Source organism: Schistocerca piceifrons, chromosome 2, assembly GCF_021461385.2.
Source record: "Schistocerca piceifrons isolate TAMUIC-IGC-003096 chromosome 2, iqSchPice1.1, whole genome shotgun sequence".
Taxonomy (NCBI): Eukaryota; Metazoa; Arthropoda; class Insecta; order Orthoptera; family Acrididae; genus Schistocerca; species Schistocerca piceifrons.
The window spans coordinates 56,903,056-56,919,303 of record NC_060139.1 but is presented as its reverse complement, the minus strand read 5'-3'; positions in this window follow the sequence as shown (position 1 = coordinate 56,919,303).

Below are 16,248 nucleotides of genomic sequence, written 5' to 3'. Positions count from 1 at the left end.
CGTCGTTCTTGTTACCTTTTTATTCCAGAGAACAGAGGTCATTGCCCTTGTTACAGCTCGTCCTTTACCAATCCTACTAGTGATTTCATCATTGCCTGTGCCCTGTTTATTAAATAATACCCGAGTATATTTTGCCATTTCCACACCATCTACCGCCACATTATTTTATTTTACCATTCCAATGTTTCAGATTTCGATGTACAATGGGATAGGATTGATGATGGAAATAGGATCACATTTGAGGAAGTGGAGAAAATGGTCAGTAGACTGCAGGGCAATAAAGCGGCTGGGGTGGATGAAATTAAGTCGGAACTCATCAAATACAGTGGAGTGTCAGGTCTTAAAGTGGCTACACAGGATAATTGAAATGGCGTGGGAGTCGGGACAGGTTCCATCGGACTGGACGAAAGCAGTAATCACACCAATCTTTAAACATGGAAACAGAAAAGATTGTAACAGCTACAGAGGTATCTCTTTAATCAGCGTTGTGGGTAAAATCTTCTCAGGTATTGTTGAAAGGAAAGTGCGAGTATTAGTTGAGGACAAATTGGACGAAAATCAGTGTGGGTTTAGGCCTCTTAGAGGTTGTCAGGACCAGATCTTTAGCTTACGGCAAATAATGGAGAAGTGTTACGAGTGGAGCAGGGAATTGTATCTATGCTTTATAGATCTAGAAAGGCATATGACCGGGTTTCTAGGAGGAAGTTATTGTCTGTTCTATGTGATTATGGAATAGGAGGCAAACTTTTGCAAGCAATTAAAGGTCTTTACATAGATAGTCAGGCACCAGAGTTGACGGTAAATTGAGTCCATGGTTCAGAGTAGTTTCAGGGGTAGGACAAGGCTGCAACCTGTCTCCACTGTTGTTCATATTATTTATGGATCATATGTTGAAAACAATAGACTGGCTGGGTGAGATTAAGATATGTGAACACAAAATTAGCAGTCTCGAATATGCGGATGACTTAGTTGTGATGGCAGATTCGATTGAAAGTTCGCAAAGTAACATTTCAGAGCTATATCACAAATGTAAGGACTATGGTATGATGATTAGCATTTCCAAAACGAAAGTAATGTCAGTGGGAAAGAGATACAAACGGATTGAGTACCAAATAGGAGGAACAAAGTTAGAACAGGTGGACGGTTTCAAGCACTTAGGATGCATATTCTCACAGGATGGCAACATAGTCAAAGAACTGGAAGCGAGGTGTAGCAAAGCTAATGCAGTGAGCGTTCAGCTCTTCTGCATGAAGGAAGTCAGTACCAAGACTAAGTTATCTGTGCATCGTTCAGTCTTTCGACCAACTTTGTTGTATGGGAGCGAAAGCTGGGTGGATTCAGGTTACCTTATCAATAAGGTTGAGGATACGGATATGAAAGTAGCTAGGATGATTGCAGGTATTAGTAGATGAGAACAATGGCAGGAGGGTGTCCACAATGAGGAAGTCAAAGAAAAACTGGGAATGAACTCTATAGATGTAGCAGTCAGGGCGAACAGGCTTCGATGGTGGGGTCATGTTACACGCATGGGAGAAGCAAGGTTACCCAAGAGACTCATGGGTTCAGCAGTAGAGGGTAGGAGGAGTCGGGGCAGACCGAGGAGAAGGTACCTGGATTCGGTTAAGAATGATTTTGAAGTAATAGGCTTAAGATCAGAAGAGGCACCAATGTTAGCACTGAGTAGCGTATCAAGGAGGAATTTTATAAGGGGAACTATGCTCCAGACTGAACGTTGAAAGGCATAATCAGTCTTAAATGATGATGATGATTCCAATTGCCAAGTACTCATACTTAATGTTCATCTGCAGGCCAGCCTCGTTGTATTCCTCTGAAACAGACTCAATACAGGAATAAAACGCCAGGGTAGCTGCAAGGAGACTGACTTGTCTCGAGTAGTCAGTTGAGACAAGAAAGTCGACCGAGAAAAACAGGCTTTAAGGTGACGGGGATAGTTTGCGGCGAGTCTGAGACTGAGGACGAAAGTGGCCGTGCGCCCAAGCAGAATGTCGGCGACAGACACGAGCAGTCCCGCGAGTACGGAGAGGCTGCCGGCGGCCGTACAGTAGCGCGCGACGCACCCGGCGTCCAGCGTTTGGTGGGCCGCGCTCTGCCGCTGTGCGTGGCCAGCCACCGCCTCCCTGTCCTTGACCGCCCCCTAACCCCTGCCGGGTCAACGTCCTGCCGGCCGCCCTCCGAGCCGGGCCGGAGGCGCTCGCTGGGGTGCGCTGCTGCCGCGCCGCCACCACGGCCAAGCCACCGCCCTCGCCGCGCCACTTCCTCCGCTCTGCCACACACAGCGATCCTTTCAAACGTGAAACGTCTCACAACATTCCTGTTAATCTCGTCCACGGCCTCAAAGTGCAGTAAGAGGGTAACAAACTCTTTCCGAAATTCTGGAGCGCATATTGTGATCACTCGATCCGTTCTACATCTACATCTACATCCATACTCCGCAAGCCACCTGACGGTGTGTGGCGGAGGGTACCTTGAGTACGTCTATCAGTTCTCCCTTCTGTTCCAGTCTCGTATTGTTCGTGGAAAGAAGGATTGTCGGTATGCCTCTGTGTGGGCTCTAATCTCTCTGATTTTTTCCTCATGGTCTCTTCGCGAGACATACGTAGGAGGGAGCAATATACTGCTTAACTCTTCGGTGAAGGTATGTTCTCGAAACTTCAACAAAAGCTCGTACCGAGCTACTGAGCGTCTCTCTTGCAGAGTCTTCCACTGGAGTTTATCTATCATCTCCGTAACGCTTTCGCGATTACTAAATGATCCTGTAACGAAGCGTGCTGCTCTCCGTTGGATCTTCTCTATCTCTTCTATCAACCCTATCTGGTACGGATCCCACACTGCTGAGCAGTATTCAAGCAGCGGGCGAACAAGCGTACTGTAATCTACTTCCTTTGTTTTCGGATTGAATTTCCTTAGGATTCTTCCAATGAATCTCAATCTGGCATCTGCTTTACCGACGATCAACTTTATATGATCATTCCATTTTAAATCACTCCTAATGCGTACTCCCAGATAATTTATGGAATTGCTTCCAATTGCTGACCTGCTATATTGTAGCTAAATGATAAGGGATCTTTCTTTCTATTCGCAGCACATTACACTTGTCTACATTGAGATTCAATTGCCATTCCCTGCACCATGCATCAATTCGCTGCAGATGCTCCTGCATTTCAGTACAATTTTCCATTGTTACAGCCTCTCGATATACCACAGCATCATCCGCAAAAGGCCTCAGTGAACTTCTGATGTCATCCACAAAGTCATTTATGTATATTGTGAATAGCAACGGTCCTACGACACTCCCCTGCGGCACACCTGAAATCACTCTTACTTCGGAAGACTTCTCTCCATTGAGAATGACATGCTGCGTTATGTTATCTAGGAACTCTTCAATCCAATCACACAATTGGTCTAATAGTCCATATGCTCTTACTTTGTTCATTAAACGACTGTGGGGAACTGTATCGAACGCCACGCGGAAGTCAAGAAACACGGCATCCACCTGTGAACCCGTGTCTATGGCCGTCTGGGTCTCGTGGTCGAATAGCGCGAGCTGAGTTTCACACGACCGTCTTTTTCGAAACCCATGCTGATTCCTACAGACTAGATTTCTAGTCTCCAGAAAAGTCATTATACTCGAACATAATACGTGTTCCAAAATTCTACAACTGATCGACGTTAGAGATATAGGTCTATAGTTCTGCACATCCGTTCGACGTCCCTTCTTGAAAACGGGGATGACCTGTGCCCCTTTCCAATCCTTTGGAACGCTACGCTCTTCTAGAGACCTACGGTACACTGCTAAGCCAATCATACCGTTTCAGCCCCCGAAAACATTCTGGGCTTCCGGTTATCTTTTTTTTTTTTCTTTTTTTTTGTGGTGGTGGTGCTGAAGTCTGACCAGCTTCGTTGATTTTTACTTCTGTAGGGAATGGAAAGGGTAAAAATTTTCGCTTTATTTATTTATTCTTCTTTCAGCTTTAGTTTGGGCACACAGAAGGGTCCTTTAACTCGCTGCTTTTGGTGTGTGTTTCAAAACATGTGTGTAGAAGTGCTAAAGGACTTTATGCCCTTAAATTATGGAGAATTACGTAGGGATAACATTTACGGAGGCTCAAATACTATCGACTTCCGTACTTTATATTTGTGGTTGCGTAAGGGTTCTACCGCACCTACTGTGATGAATTGTGGTGTACTGTCTCGTATCACGTCCAACTTCCGAAATAAGGTTCGTGCCTTCTCCTTGACCTTGTCTGAGAGGTAAGATTCGCTTAAGGCTCGATGAATATCATGATTCCGGATCCACCATTGGGCTCCAGTGATCCATCGTAGGCATCTGCTTTGTATAACCTGTAACTTCTTGTAGTTAGTGGCACACGTAGTACCCCAAGAGGTCGATCCATACAAAATAGATGGTTCGACTGTGGCGTGACACAACTGGAGTTTCGTGCGTTGGCTGAGGTACGAGCTCTTCAGAAATGGGAGGAGAGCTCCTAGCATTTCGAGGCCAGACGTCTTCTTCTCCATAATGTGATGACTATACAGCAGTTTGGAGTCCAGATGCACTCCAAGGTATTTTACAGTTGTTGCCCAGGGGAGTGGCTGGTCTGATATCCATAGGCGTTCATTGACCGCCCCAGTAGCTGAGTGGTCAGCGTGACGGCTTGCCGTCCTCTGGGCCCGGGTTCGATTCCCGGCTGGGTCGGAGATTTTCTCCGCTCAGGGACTGGGTGTTGTGTTGTGTTCATCATCATTTCATCCCCATCCGGCGTGCAGGTCGCCCAATGTGGCGCCGAATATAATAAGACCTGCGATATGGCGGCCGGACCTGCCCCGCGAGGGGCCTCCCGGCCAATGACGCCAAACGCTCATTTCCATTTTCCATTGACGATGGGTCTCCGACGTGTGAAGACAATAACTTTGGTTTTCTCTGCATTGACCGTTATTTTGTTCCTGTGGGTCCAGTGGTCCACTAAATCTAGTTGGCACTGCATCCGTGTGACTAGGTGGTCCATTCTGGTGCCTGCAGTCAGGAGCGCTGTGTCGTCGGCATAGAAACTGGCAGTAACATGTGGCACCGTCGGGAGGTCGTTAATATATAAATTAAACAGCAGTGGAGATATGACTGATCCTTGTGGAAGTCCTTCAAGGAAAGGCCGTGTTGTTGAATTCTTGTCTTCAATGCGAACATATAATGTGCGATCCTGAAGAAAATTGTCGAGAAGTTTTAAATAGCAGTCTGGTAGGGGAGTGGTAACCGATTATCGTATCAACGTTGCAAAAAAATTTAGGGCATTTTACGTTTTTCGTTAGTGAGATCTTGCATTCTGAGCCGGGTGATATTTGTGGTAGACTTGTCAGCTCTAAATACTTCTGTCCGTTGACCGCGAGAGCGCAAACAAGACGCGCACGGTTCGTTATTTTCCCTGCATTCTCCCGTTTCTTCAGACAAAGACTACTGCCGTACACGGAGTACAACCCCTTTCCGCTGTACCGCCCCTTCCGGTGCCGACAATGGCTGTGGCAGCTAGCAAGTTACTCGGTGCGCCGGTAGATGGAAGCATTAGTCCGTTTCGTCAGTTACTCGATCAGACGTAGGAGCTACTGGAAGAGCCTCAGAGTAACAGGGAAATCGCCACTTGGCGCTCACAGACTTGAGTCTCTAATGAACAGAACTACGTCATCTCGCGGCGGCGCTGCCGCGTTGTAAAGCGTAGGTCGCTGGTTCGAGTGTTGTCTGGGGCGCGTGTGTTTGCTTGACCGAGTTTCAAACTTGCACACTCAATGTTTACCCTACTTACACAATGAACCAAGACATGTAAATACAGACGGTGCTATGAGTGATTAGATAATTTCTTTATTTACATGAATTAGTTTTTGAGCCTTTTCAGTCTGATGTTCATAGTAACATTTTTTTTAGCGCGATCATGTGTGTTGGAGGTTGCTTCATAGCACAATGCATGTGCTAAACACATGAATATCTACTCTTCTGAAGATGAGCCTAAAAGGCTCGAAAACTGATTGATGATGACTAAAAAAATTATATCGTAAGTGATCAATCGCAGCTATCTGTATTTACATTTCATTTAATCTACAATCACGGGTTTCTATCGCATCCGTAACGGATAAGCTTAATTGGTTGAACATGAATTGGCAAAAACGAAAATTTTTAATAACATCACATAAAATTGTAGCTAGTCTTTCTAAACCTATTCGACAAAATATCCTAAAAACAAAAGAAAAATCGTGAAAAAAGTCTCCGCGCTTCAAATTTTATTATTGACAACGAATTTTAGTTGCAGGCTTTTCTGTTCCTGTTACAAGTGGGAAAATATACTCCGGAACATTGCTAAGATACATAGAATAATAACGCTAAGATTCCAGTGGTAGACAGACAATTGTCCGTTTTTCAGACACTCAAAGTGTCTTCGATTCTTAGACCATATGAGCGTATGTGAAAACGTCTAAATTGTACTAGCACCATTTAGAATCTTGGGATTCCACAGCGAAACGTAGTTTTTCAGCTTGCTATAATGAGTCGATGCACACAAAAGGCATACCGTCTTCATTAGGTGTACAATAATTAAGACCCACAATGTTAAAAACTAGTGTTCACTATGAAACTGTTGAACAGAGCAATTGTAATACACGAGGCTGACGCGAAACTTCTCGTTGTTGACAATTTTAAAATTAATCTTTCAAGAGCAGAAGAGTAGCGTTTCACTGAATATCTACGTTTTGCCACGACGGGAAGCGTCGGCACAAAATGATCTCCCTGTCCCTACGCTCAGAAAGGAAATTCAACAGAGCCGACGGGATTACGTTGGCAAACTTTTTAACTTTGATTACTTGTGCTCCCGGGATTGGACGATTTAAATGTTCAGACAGAGCTTATGACAACGTAAATGATAAAATAATCAGAAGCGCACGTTGCCTCGATTTTCCGTTGACTTATTTGTAGTTGGTTCGCGTTACTACCAACAACACTTTTATTAAGTTGTTACTGTTTTTTTCGTTTCCTTGCAGCCCTGCAGTTAATGCTGTCACTTGTGCGAATTATTTGCTGAAGAGCATGCCATTTCCTTCTCACAGCATGAAGTTTGGGGAAAAAATTAAGGTGTCTGAAAGTAAGACGAATATTGGGTTCGCAAGGAATGAGCACCAAGTGTTGGATCCACCCTGGCAGCCGGCTTAGGATGATATCGCAGGTGGCACTGGCGGTGAAATTAATGGCACACAATGACATTTGTCTAATTTGTAGGCCCTACATCTTGCTTTCTTTGACGGAGGAACACTAATAGTATCCTTCTGGTTACACCACTAAACTGTCGAGCTACATCCACGTCAGTTCTTTCTTCTTCCTCTCTTCTCTACTTTTTAGGCTCCTTTACTTCACTGGTATTCCCAACACTCCACTAGATATTCCATACGCTTCTAATGTGCAGAAAAGAAGTGGTTATTTTACTGTCACGTGATCAGGATTTGAAAACTAGTTTACCAAGACCGCTGACTGTCATTATTACTCGGATGTTTACTATCCTTATCTGACCTAAAAAAAACTCAACGACCGCTTCAATAATTTCGTTGTTTATTTGCCCCATTTTCTTTCTGGCAGTTTACTTTGGTTGGGAGTCTCCTTCCCTTAGTCCTCTTTCATTTCTTAAATTTTCAAATTTTCTTCTATCCTTATGACATCTACTGGAAGCTGTACTAATGGCGTAAACACACTGAAGTAGTTAGAATCAAGGCATTGTTTCTCAGAACCTGCTGCTACAGATTTTCTTGAAATTGAGTCAAAAGCTTTCTCGAAACTAGTACACCTATCCAAAGTGGCCATTCACGCACGTTGCTCCGTCCTGTAATTTAGTTTATTTGCTAGTGGGCCACCGTGGTATATCCGGATGGTCCACTTGATTCCAATGCACAGATAAGAAATGGTTGCCTTACCGTCACATGAGCAGGGTTTGAAAACTATTTACTTTACCGTAACCACTCATGGTCATTATTACGTCAATGTTTGCTCTCATTGTCCATCTGGTCGTTGTCTTCAGCTGCCTCAAACAAAAAACTCGATAACTGGTTCCTTGATTTCATTGTTTAGTTGCACTATTTTTTATCTAATAATTCCTTTGCTTGACTGTAAACGAATGTCTTTTCTAGATAGCTGGCGATAATTCTGGTGAATCTCTTGTAAATTACGGTGAAGAGCCTGATAGTGTTCCTGTTTTGTTTATATCGTGTGTTGTGAAGTGGGACACTTCTAGTTTTGCTCCAGTTATGTGGAAATATCTTTCTTCACTGACTTCCTGCAAATAATTTTATATGTTCCTTTAGTATCACTTTGCAACCAGCTTTAATCAGTTTTGTAGAAACATCACCATTTTGAAGTGACTGTCCTTTATACATACGAAAAGCTGCATACACCATGCATGACTTTACTTCCGAAATGTCGTTGTATTTATTTTTAGCTTACTTGCGTTTACGATTTGTATCTTGAACGATTTTGTGTTATTGCACAACTTTTCCCTGTGTTAGTCACTACGCCATCTGCTATCTTCTGTCCTCAAATCAGCAGGGATTTAGAAAGAATTGCTCATACGAAACTTACATTGCCCTTTTCTCACACGATATCCTGCGAACCATGGATGAAGCTGAGCAGGCAGATTCCATATACCTAGAATTTCGGAAACTGTTTGACACAATGCCCAGCTGCAGACTTTTGACAAAAGTTTCGAGCATACGGAATAGGTTCCCAGGTATGAGAGTAGCTATAAGAGTTATTAAGTAATAGAACCCAGTACGTTTATCTAGACGGAAGAGACAAGGGTACCGTCGGTTTTTGTTCTTTTTTTGTCATCAGTCTTCTGACTGGTTTGATGTGGCCCTCCTGTTCCAGCCTATTCATCTCAAAGCACCACTTGAAAACCTACGTCCCCAATTTTTTGCTGTATCTATTCCAATCTCTGTCTTCCCCCACAGTTTCTACTCTCTGCCGGTCCCTGTAAATACGACGAGAGTTATTCCCTGATCCTTAACACAAGTCCTATTATCCTGTCCCTTCTTCTTGTCAGTATTTTCCATATATTCCTTTCCTTGCCGTTTCTGCAGAGAACCTCCTCATCTCTTGCCTTATCAACCCACCTAATTTTGAACATTCTTCCGTAACACCAGATCTCGAATGCTCTTCTGTTTCGGGTCCCCCACATTCCACGTTTCACTTCAACGGTTAAGGTATATATTTCCCACGAGTAGACTTCTCTAGGCCAGGAATGCCATTTTTGCCAGTGCAGTCTGCTTTTTATGTCCCCCTTGCCCCGTCCGTCCTGGATTATTTTCCTGCCTAGGTGGCAGAATTCTCTAACTTCGTCTACTTTGTGATCCCCAATTCTGATGTTAAGTTTCTCGCTGTTCTCATTTCTGTTACTTTCCCATTACTTTCACCTTTCTTCGATTTATCCTCAGTCCAAATTCTGTACTCATTAGACTCTTCATTCCAATCAGCAGAACCTGTAACTCTTCTTCACTTTCACTGTGGACTGCAATGACATCAGCGAATCTTAACATTGAGGTCCTTTCACCTTCAATTTTAATCCCAGTCTTGAATCTTTCTTTTATTTTCGTCATTGCTTCTTCGACTTATAGACTGAACAGTACGGGCGAAAGACTACATCCCTGTCTTACACCATTTTTTAGCCGAGCACTTCGTTTTTGGTTTTCCAGTTTTATTGTTATCTCTTAGTTCTTGTACATATTTTATATTACCCGTCTTTCCCTATAGCTTACCCTTGTTTTTCTGATTTTCGAACATCTTGTACCATTCTATATTGTCCAACGCTTTTTCCAGGTCGACAAATCCTGTGGAAGTGCCTTGATTTTTCTTTAGACTTGCTTCCATTTTCAATCGCAACGTGAGAACTGCCTCTCTGGTGCTTTTACCCTTCCTAAAGCCAAACTGATCGTCAACTAACATACCCTCAATGTTTTTCTATTCTCCTGTATATTATTCTTGTCAGCAGCTTCGATGCATGAGCTGTTAAGTTGATTGTGCGATAATTTAGAAAAGATATCTGAATGGTGTGAAAATTGGCAGTTGACCCTAAATAACGATAAGTGTGAGGTCATCCACATGAGTGTTAAAAGGAATTCGTTAAACGTCGGCTACACGATAAATCAGTCTAATCCAAAGGCCGTAAATTCAACTAAATACCGAGGTATTACAATTACGAACAACTTAAGTTGGTAGGAACACATAGAACATGTTGTGGGAAAGGCTAACCAAAGACTGCGTTTTATCGGTAGGTCACTTAGAAAATGTAACAGATCTACAAAGGAGACTGCCTACACTACGCTTTTCCGTCCTCTTTTAGAATACAGCTGCGCGGTGTGGGATCCTTACCAGATAGGACTGACGGAGTACATCGGAAAAGCTCAAAGAAGGGCAGCACATTTTGTATTATCGCGAAATATGGGAGAGAGTATCACAGAAATGATACAGGATTTGTGTGGGCTGGACATCATTTAAAGAAAGGCGTTTTTCGTTGCGACGGAATCATCTCACGAAATTCCAATTACCAACTTTCTCCTCCGAATGCGAAAACATTTTGTTGACACCGTCACGATCACCACGATAAAACAAGGAAAATCAGAGCTCGTACGGAAAGATATAGATGTTCGTTCGTTCCGCGCGCTATGCGAGATTGGAATAATAGAGAATTGTGAAGATGGTAAGATGAACCCTCTGCCAGGCACTTAAATGTGATTTGCAGAGTATCCATGTAGATGTAGATGTAGATTCTCGCACTTGTCAGCTCTCGCATTCTTCGGAATTGTGTGGATGATATTTGTCCGAAAGTCAGATGGTGTATCGCCAGACTCATACTTGTTACACACCAAAGCGAATAGTCAAATGGTTCAAATGGCTCTGAGCACTATGGGACTTAACTTCTGAGGTCATGAGCCCCTAGAACTTAGAACTACTTAAACCTAACTAACCTAAGGACATCACACACATCCATGCCCGAGGCAGGATTCGAACCTGCGACCGTAGCGGTCGCGCGGTTCCAGACTGAAGCGCTTAGAACCACTCGGCCACTCCGGCCGGCAGCGAATAGTCATTTTGTTGCAAAATCCCCCAATGGCTTTAGAAATTCCGACGGAATGTTACCTATCCTTTCTGCTGTACTTGATCTTAAGTCTTCCGAAGCTCTTTTAAATTCTGATTCTAATGCTGTTTCTTGTTCGGTCACGTCATCAAACTCGTCCTCTCCCTCACAGAGCCCTTCATCGTTTTCTTTCCACCTATCCGCTGCCTGCACTGCATTTAACGGTTGAGTTCCCATTGCGCTCTTAATGTTGACGCCCTTGCTTTTAATTTCACCGATGGTTGCTTTACTTTTCTTTTTCGATTTGTTAACATTTTTCATGCAGCCATTTCATCTTAGCTTCCCTGCATTTCTTATTTATTTCATTCCTAAGTGACTTGCCTATCTGCATTCCTGAGTTTCCCTGAACATTTTAGCACTTCCTTCTTTCGTCGATCGACTGAAGTATTTCGTCAGTTATCCATGGCTTCTTCGCTGTTACTTTTCTTGTACTTACGTTTTTCTCTCCAACTTCTGTGATCGCCCTTTTTAGAGACATCCAATTCTTCAACTGAATTGGCTATTGAGCTGCTCTTTATCGAGTATATATAGCCTCAGAGAACTTCAAGCTTATCTCTTCATTCCATACTATTTCCGTATACCACATCTTGGTGCACTGATTCTTCCTGACTAGTCTCTTAAACTTCAGCCTACTCGTCATCATTACTAAATTGTGATCTGAATCTATATCTGCTCCTTGGTGGCCTTACACTCCAATAACCGATTTCGGATTCTCTTCCTGACCATGATGTAATTTAACTGTAATCTTCCCGTATCTCCCGGCCTTTTCCAAGTATACCTCCTCGTCATGTGATTCTCCGACAGAGTATTTTCTATTACTAGTTGAAATTTATAGCAGAACTCAATAAGTATTTCCCCTCTCCCATTTTTACTACCAAGCCCGTGTTCTCCTGTAACCTTTTCTTCTACTCCTTCCCCTACAATCACTTTCCAATGCCCAATGACTATTAGATTTTCCTCTCCCTTTACGTACAGAATTACCCGCTCAGTATCCTCATACACGTCTCTATCTCTTCCTCTTCAACTTGCGAAGGCGGCGTACCTGAACTATTGTTGTCGGTGTAGGTTATCAGTCGATACTGATGAGAACAACCCTATAACTGAACTCACTCTCTGCCTATCTTCCTGTTCGTAATGAATACGACTCGCGTTACACCATTTTCTGCTGCTGTTAATATTACTGTCTTCTTGTCTGAACAGAAATCCTTGCCTTCTTTCCCTATCACTTAGTCTTCCTCCTCTATATCTAGATTTTGCATTTCGCTTTCCAAATTTTCTAGCTTCGCTACCACGCTCAGCAGTCGACCTCCCGACTCGTAGAACGTTATTCTTTCTTTGATTATACAATCTTTTTCTCACGATCACCTCCCCTTTGCCCTTTGGCAGTCCCCTCACTGAGATGAGAATGGACGACTTTCTGAATCTTTTGCCAATGGAGAGATCGTGATGACACTTTTCAATTACAGGCAACATGTGGTGTGGAACACGTTATGCGTGTTTGATGCAGTTGTTTCCATTGTCTTCTGCTTCCTTACATCGTTGATAATCGCTGATTCTTTTGCCTTTATGGGCGGTTTCCCACCCCAAGGGCAAGAGAGTGCCCTGAACCTCTGTCCGTTCCTCCACCCCCTTTGAGAGTGCCATTGGCAAAATAAGGGTGACTTCTTATGCCGGAAGTCTTCTAACGCCATTACTGATGATTTTTGTTCAAAATTTAAGCGGTGACGGGGTTCTAAACCGGGATCGAGGACGTTTTGGTTACTAATCAAAGACGCCACTCCAAGATTACAGATCTTTGTACGTGATTAGCGTAACGTTTAGGGTGAGTACAACTCTATGATGTTCCTTTCGCGAAACACTGTTTAGAAAGTTTTGAGAATCTGCATCTGCAGCTGACTGCCGATCGACCCTATTGCCGCAAACCCACGTTTCGTGTAAGGACCGCGAAGACAAGATACGAGATATTAAGACTCATCCGGAGGCATACAGGCCGTTGTTTTCCCTCGCTCGATTTGCGAGCGGAATGGGAAAGGAAATGACTACTTGTGGTAAATAGTCTTTTCTGGAAGTCTCTCCCAGTTTTTGGCCTACATAGAGCGCCTTGCATGTACAACACACCATTTGTAAATGCTCGGCTATGAGTGTTTATCTTTCTGAAGGTTCGTGTGGATCTTCTCACATAATGCCAGGTAAATTATCGAACAGGTTATTTCAATTTAGCGTTTTCTATCATGTACCTGTTGATGATTACTTGAAACTCTAGCCTTGTGTGTAAAACTAACCTTGTTCAACTTCAGTTTTTTTGTTTTTTTGCTTTCTTTGTACCTACAACTGGTTTTCCTGTTTGCGTTTTCTTACATGCTGTTCTTTGTTGCTGAATTGAATTTCACGTTGCACCCAATTCTTCAATAAGCTTATCATGTCTGCGTTTCTGACATCTGGCCTAATGAGTTTTATTCCTTCTACCTTTGTATCCATTATTACTCAGCATCTTAAGTGTCTACGATCGCATAGTCAGTTTTGTATGTAGTTCTAGTTGGCACTTGCAGATACATTTTGTATTTATCTTCTTCAGGAAGAGAGGATTAAGGACAAACATGTTCTTCTCGGTAATTTCTACTAAAGTATGACTCCTGTCATTTGTCATATTCTAAGTTTCCCAATGAAGGATCATTCGTTAGCTTTTGTCCCAGTTTCGCTTTAAAATCACCCATTTTCACATTTTAGGGGTTGTCAGACTGTAAAATCAATAGCTGAATTTTGCTGTTTGAGTAGCAAAAAACTGATGGTGGCCGAAGTAGAGAGGACGGGTCAGGAATTTTCTCTGCCTCGTGATGACTGGGTGTTGTGTGTTCTTCATCATCGTTTCATCATCATTGACTCGCAAGTCGCCGAAGTGGCGCCAACTAAAAAGGACTTGCAATACGGTGGCCGAACTTCCCCGCATGGGGCCTCCCGGCCAACAATGCTGTACGATCATTTCATTTTTTTTTTTCGTGAAGGCATTTGTCTGGAATGTAGCATTGTGTGGAAGTGAATTGTGGACAATGAGCAGTTAATACAACAAGAAAATAAAAGCTTTTGAAATGCGATATTACAGAAGAATGTGGAGATGAGATTGGTAGCTCGAGGAACAAGTGAGGACGTACTGAATAGCAACGGAAAAAAAAGAAATTTATGGCACTACATTACAAAAATATGTGATCGATTGAAGGGACAAACCATAAGGCTTCAAGGAATCATTATTTTGGTAATTGGGGGGGGGGGGGGAAGGAGTATAAAGGACAAAAATTGTAGAGGATGAATACAGTAGGAAGTTCGAAGTCATGTAGGTTACGGTAGTTATTCGGAGATAAAAAGACTCGCCCTCGACAGACTGGCGTGGAAAAAAGTCTTGCTGTTTTGTCTGAGATACCTTCAATCCCTGTAATATTTTCATTACATTTGGATTTCCTGCCTGCTCTTTTACTCTGCTAAAAAAGAGGTATATCTTAATTTTAATTCTGTTTGGTCTAGGTGTTTTCAGCACTCTTCTGATAACCTTATTATATCTCATATGATTTTCTTTAATTGCTGTGCGAACTCAACTAACCTATCTTTTAATAACGTGCTAGATACTTATACAATATTCTAAAACATTTAAATACGACTTACATTATGTAGCTAAACTTTAGTGACGTAATGAAAAATCCTTTGCGCACAAGATCATAATGTTCTGTTGCCTCGTGTTTTTGCGGTTTTTTGTGACTTTACTGGAAACAAACTAAGTATGTAGAGAAACCTTGGCAGAACCTCCATACTACATAGAAGTCACCACTCCAGCGAGTTATCGTCAGCGGCATTGTGCCGTCCACGTGTCCTCGTTACACGAACACATACCAGCTGTTAAGTGTGGCCCGCAAATGTTATCACTGTCTGGAACAGGCAGTGGTAACGCTTATCGTACCTTCCATGCAAACAGTTGTCGCTCGCAGTACATACGTATCTGCAGAGTGGACCTGGCGCAGTCCACCCATGCAGAGAAGTGTCTATCAGACTCTTACGTTCTAGAGCGACAGCCACTCCTAAAATGAAAATAGCTTTTCAACAGATCAGAACCAACGACTGTTTTGAATGCTAGCTTATTCTTTTTTTAATGTCGGATTTTACCGCCTAGTTGGCCTCTTTCTTTGGCGCTAAAGGTCAACGAGTTCATTAGATACGGAGCGCATGCTCAAGTTACACATTAATTGCGAAGGGAATCGACTGTGGCCTTGATGGAGCAACCACTTCGCCGTCTGCGTGCAGGAAGTCTGGAATTCACGCAAAACCTAAATCAGAATGGCAGTTGGATTTCGGAATCACGTAAGTCAGTGCGTTCCTTGTCACGTGTGACTTACAGTATCGGAAAGCGTTACACTTATTAACATCAGACTTATTCTAGGTCATCTCTAAGAAGCTACGGTATTTCTAATAAAATAAAGTGTTAATCTAATTACTCAGAGTTGTGCACCTGTTACTGTGCTGCAACTGTGCACATTGAATAGGATATCTAAACAACAACAAGTTTCACGTCAATTTGTCACGTACTTGAAACTCATTTCGTTGCTCCTGAAATACAATATATCTCATGCAGTACAGGCTTTTATTCTTTTACATTACGTGGGATATGACCGACTCCTGGTGGTGCTGACTGGTGATGATGTATCAGGCAAAGATAAAAAGCGTCGAGGAGACACCCAATAATTCCTCTGCCCTCGGAGCACGTAAGACACACTTAAGTCGTACGCAATTCACAACCGATACATTGTTCAGCTGCAGTATGACGTAAAATTTTACCTAGACGCAAACCCTTGTCGCAAATTTCTCTTATGCAGACACTGATGTCAATGTAACAACCGTTTGGACATGGATGGAGACTGCGCTGTATGACGTCACTGCGAGTAACGTGTACCAGTGGCATTCTGTACCACAGTGATTAACTGAGCAGCCTGCAGTAAGAATGTGAACTCTGATACTACATCTCTGCGTAGTTTCTGAATCGTTCTCGTAGAGAGATAGCTCCGAGGGCACGAATAATGATCCGTAAGGCGTG